Genomic DNA, 5,763 nt, shown 5'->3' with positions numbered 1-5,763 from the left:
AAAAAAAAAAAAAAAAAAAAAAAAAAAAAAAAAGAATGAGAGTTATTTTCACAGCTGTGAGTTGAGCCCAGGTATGTCACACTCTCACCTGTGGGAAGGAACAAGGCAAAAGAGTCACATCACCTAGGTACTGGGCCCAGTGTTATGTCACAATTCCTCCTGTAGGCAGGGCCCAGGCAGGAGAGGTGAGTTACCTCACCTAGGTGATGGAACCAGTGATATAATTCCTTCTGTGGGCCAGGCCCAGGCAGGAGTGTCATCTCACCTGTATACTGTGCCCAGAAATATGTCACAATCTTTTGTGCATAAAGGCCCCCCAAAATAAGTGAAATGACCTAGATTTTAGGCCCATAGATCTGTCACAAAGCCTTCTGTGGGCAGAGCCTAGGCAGGAAAGTGATATATCACTGGATGCAGCATGTAGGTGATGTCACTCTCCTTCCTGAACTCTGTCCCCAAGGGACAATGTGACACATCACTGGGCACAGCACACAGGTGATGTGACTTTTTTTTGCCTGGGCCCTGATCTCAGGGGGCATTGTGACCTATCGCCTTGCCCAGTACCCAGGGCAGGTATTAAGCAGGAGAAGAGACTAACACCACCTAGATGCTGGGCTCAGGTACACGTCAGAATCCCAGCTGTGAGCAAATCCAGGGAGAATAAGAGTAACATCTGGGTGCTGGGCCCAGTGATATGTCACAATGCAACCTGGGGCCAGGCAAAAGAGAAGAGTCATATTACCTAGGTGCTAGGCCCAGTGATGTGTCACAATCACCAATTGGGCAGGTCCTAGACAGGAGAGGAGAGTCACATCACCTAGGTGCTGAGTCTGGTAATGTGTCACAGTCCCAGAGCAGGGAGGGGGCAGGAGAGGAGGTTCACATCATCTAGAGGATTGGCCCAGAGAGATGTCACAATTTCTCCTTTGGGTAGTGCTAAAGCAAGAGGGTTACATTACCTGGGTGCTGAGCCCAGCAATATTTTACAATCCTGAGGGCGGGGCTCAGGCAGAGAGGAGATTCATATCACATGGTTGATGGGCCCAGCGACATGTCACAATGCCCTCTGTAGGCAGTGCACAGGCAGGAGAATCACATTACCTGGTGCTGGGTCGAGGAATATGTCACTATTTTCTCTGTAGGCACAGCCCAGGCAGGAGAGGAGAGCCACATCACCTAGGTGCTGGGTTCAATGATATGTCAAATTCCCTTGAGGGCAGGGCTCAGGCAGGAGAGTCACATAACCTAGGTGCTTGGACTGAGTATATGTCACAATCCCATTTGTGGGCTTGGCCCAGGCAGGAGAGTCAAATCATTCAGATTCTGGGCAAAAATATCTTTCACAATTACACCCGCAGAAAGGTCCAGGGATGACATTTACGATCCTGCACATGTCCCGGGTTATGTATGAGAGCCAATATCTCCTGTGGGTTGGGTCCAAGAATGCAAAGCAGTCTCAGTGCTGGACTGAATCCCTGCATGACAGCCCCAATTCTACCTGAGGTCCAAGAGTCATTATTCCACCTGTGGACCAGATCCATGTGTAAGAGTCACAATTCCAACCTTTGACTCACTCTTGGTGTGACACTCAAAACCTCAACAGTGGTCTGTGTCCATCTGGAAGGGTGACAATCCTTACAGTCAGCTGGGTGTGCATGGGAGAGTCACAATCTCTTCAGCATGGTTGTCCCTATTGACACTTTCGGTGTCACTTGAGGAATTTATATGTTATGTGTGAATGTTGTCATTCTCTTTGACTTTGGTACAAGTAGGAGACCCAGGACCTTATCCATTGTTGTGAGCCAACCTATGAGAGTGAAAATCTCTTCTCTTGGCTGCATCCAGGTATACAAGCCATTGTAGCATGTGTATACCTATATGGGCTCAGATATATTTAATAATCCCATCTATGGGCAGAGATGAGGCAGGAGAGTCACATCACCTAGGTTCTGGGCCCAGTGATATATTCAGGATAAATGAATTACAATTTTTAAAACAAACAGAGTAAAATAACAGGCCGGATGCAGTGGCTCATGCCTGTAATCCCAACACTTTGGGAGGCCAAGGCAGGTGAAATCACCTGAGGTCGAGAGTCCAAGACCAGCCTGGCCAACATGGTGAAACCTTGTCTCTGACAAAATTACAAAATTAGCAAGGCATGGTGGCATGTGCCTGTCGTCCCAGCTACTCAGGAGGCTGAGGCAGGAGAATCGCTTGAACCCGGGAGGCGGAGGTTGCAGTGAGCCAAGTTTGTGCCCTTGCACTCCAGCCTGGGCAACAGAGCGAGACTTCACAGTCTCAAAATAAATAAATAAATAATAAAAATAAAATAAATAAATTATTAATAATATCCAGATGAAACAGTTATCTGCATGTTCAAGTTGTTTAACTTATATCATTCAAAACTATAAATTTTATAAACGATTGAAAACTATTAAAATATATCAATTTCTTGTTTTTAGTTTTAAAATACCGTCATGTGGCCGGGTGCGGTGGCTCACACCTGTAATCCCAGCACTTTGAGAGGCCAACGTGGGCAGATAACCTGAGGTCGGGAGTTCGAGACCAGCCTGACCAACATGGAGAAACCTGGATTCAGTCAAAAGTTGAAATTGTGACTCTCCTACGTGAATCTTTTCCACAGGTTGGATAATGACTCTCAGACCAGGATTTAGAACTTATTGCTGGTGAAGCTGTGACTCCTTTACTGAAACAGTCCCCTGCAGGCAGGATTAGGGATCTTATGCACAAATCCAGTTAACACTTGAGACTTTGACTCATGTACTTGGACCAAACTCACAGGCATCGACTCTCAAACCTGAAGCCAGGACATGTGTGGGATTGTTAAGCTCTTCTCTGGGCCTTTCCACAGATGTGGTTGTGATATATACTTTTGCCCAGCACCTGAGTGAGGTGCCTCTCCTGCCTGGGTCCAGCTCCTAAATAGAATTGTGAGATATACCTGGACCCAAGCTCTCAGGTGATATGACTCTCCTGTGTGGGCCCTGTCACAATGGGGGATTTTGCTATACTGCTGGACGTAGTATCTAGGTGATGTGACTCTCCTTTCCTATCTGGGCTGTACTTACAGGGGAGATTGTGATACATCGCTGAGCCCAGCACCCACGTGATATAACTCTGCTGCCTGGGCCCTGCCCACACAGGGCATTATGGTATATTGCTGGGCCCAACACCCAGGTGATGTGACTCTTTTCTGGGCCTTGTCCTCAGGGTGCATGGTGATCTATCACTAGATCTAGCACACGGTTGATGTAAATCTCCTGCCTGGGTCTTGCCCATAGGAGGTATTGTAACATATTGCTGGGCTCAGCACTCAGGTGATATGCCTCTCCTGCCAGGGCTCTGCCCACAGTGGGGACTGTGACATATTACAGGGGCCAATACCTATGCGATGCATCTCCTTTTCTTCCTTGGTCCTACTCTCAAAGAAATTTGTAACTTATTGCTGGGCCAAGCACCCAGGTGATGGGACACTTCTTCCTGGGCCCCGCCCACAGAATTTCTGGGGCAGAAATTGTAACATATTTCTGGGCCCAGAACCAAGGTGGTATAATTCTTTTGCCTCAGCTTTGCCCACAAAAAGGATTGTGACAGATTCCTGGCCCAGCATCCAGGTTAGGTGACTTTCTTGCCCTGTCTCTGCCCACATGTGGGATTGTGACATATCAGTGGGCCCAGAACCAAGGTGATGTGAGTCTCCTGTCTGTGCCCTGCCCACAGGGGAGATTGTGACACATTGGTGGGCTCACCATCCAAGTGACGTGAGTCTCTTGCTTGGATTTTACCCAAAGAAAGTATCGTGACACATCTGTGGATGTGACTTTTCTGCTTGATCCCTGCCCACATTTGAAATTGGGGCATACGTCTGTTTCCATCACCTAGGCGATGGAGCTCTCCTTCCCGGTCCCTGTCCAAATGGAGGATTGTAACATACACCTGCTTCCAGCACCTAGGTAATGTGACTCTCCTGCCTGGACCCTGCCTCCAGGTAATTGTGACATACCTGAACCCATCTTCTGAGTCGTGTTGCTCTTCCTCCTGGATCCTGCCCAGAGGGTAGATTGTGGCATGTACCTGGACCCAGCACCTAGATGATGTTACACTTTGCCCGGACCTAAAACACAAAAAAGATTTTGACAGATTTCTTAGCTCAGCACCTCCGCTGCCTAGGCTAAAACCACAAGTGGGATTACATAAAACTGGGCCAAGTACTGAGGTGATTTGAGCCTTTTTTAGGTCAAGTTCTCGGGGGGGGGCTGACATATACCTGGGCTCAGGAATTACGGTGATGGGGCTGTCCTGCATGGGCCCAATCCACAGCGGAGATTGTGACATATACCTGGGCCCAGCCCACAGGTCATGCGACTCTCTCACCTAGGTCAAGGCCACAAATGGGATAGTGACATATAGCTGAACCAAGCACCTATGTGTTCTGACTCTCATGCCTGGCCAAAGTCACAAGGGGCATTGTGACCATACCTGGGCCCAGCACTTAGATGATGTGAGTCTTTAGCCTGAGCCCAGCCCACAGGGAGTATTGTGACACATACCCAGACTCGGCACCCATGGGAGGTATATATCTAACCTGGGCCAAGCTGACGGAAGAGACTGGACAATATACCAGGGTTAAGCACCTAGACGATGTGGCTCTCTCACCTGGGACCTGCCCATAGCGGGGATTGTGGCATACACGTGGTCTCAGTACCTAGGTGATGTAACTCTTCTGCCTGGGCCAAGGCCATAGGTGGGATTGTGATGTACGGCTAGTTCCAGAACCTAGGTGATATGAATCTCCAACATGAGCCCAAGCAACAGGAGGGAATGTGACACATACCTGGGCCCAGTACCTAGGTGATGTGGCTCTCTTGCCTGGGACCTACCAAACAGGGGATTGTAATATACCTGGGCCCCACGCCTAGGTGATGTGACTCTTCCGCTGGGCCTCGACCATAGGAGAGATGGTGACAGATACATGGGCCCAGACTTCAGGTGATGTAGCTCTTCTGCCTGAGCCAAGCCCACAGGGGGAACCATGAGATTTAGCTGGACCTTGCTCACAGGCAGTGATGACTCTCATGCCTGGACCCAGCGAACAGGAAACATTCTGACTCTCATAGCTAGCCTTAAGGAAATAGGTAAGGTCATGGATCTCATACTTGTACGAAAGTCACAGAGAGATTTGTGACTCTCAAGCATATCACATAAAACTCTCAAGTGGTAGAGTTAACACATTGTGGCTCTCATGCACATCCAGCTGAAAGTTAGGATTGTTACTCTTACACATGGACATAGCTCACTAGTGAGGTCCCCAATTTTATAGCCAAACATACCTGACATTGGAATTGCGACTCTCCTATGTGAATCTTGACACAGGTGGGATGGTCATTCATTTTTGGACCAAGCTCATAGGCACGATGATGACTCTCATACCTGGACCCAGACAATAAGAAACATTTTTGGCCGAGCGCGGTGGCTCATGCCTGTAATCCCAACACTTTGGGAGGATGAGGTGGGCGGATCACGAGGTCAGGAGTTCGAGACCAGCCTGGCCAATATGGTGAAACCCCATCTCTACTAAAAATACAAGAATTAGCCGGGTGTGGTGGCATGTGCCTGTAGTCCCAGCTACTCAGGAGACTGAGGCAGGAGAATCACTTGAACTCAGAAGGCGGAGGTTGCAGTGAGCTAAGATCATGCCACTGCACTTCAGCCTAGGTGACAGAATGAGACTCCATCTCAAAA

This window comes from Rhinopithecus bieti, unplaced genomic scaffold (genome assembly GCF_001698545.2).
Source record: "Rhinopithecus bieti isolate Rb0 unplaced genomic scaffold, ASM169854v2 scaffold_8501, whole genome shotgun sequence".
Taxonomy (NCBI): Eukaryota; Metazoa; Chordata; class Mammalia; order Primates; family Cercopithecidae; genus Rhinopithecus; species Rhinopithecus bieti.
Note: the sequence above shows the minus strand (reverse complement) of the source record.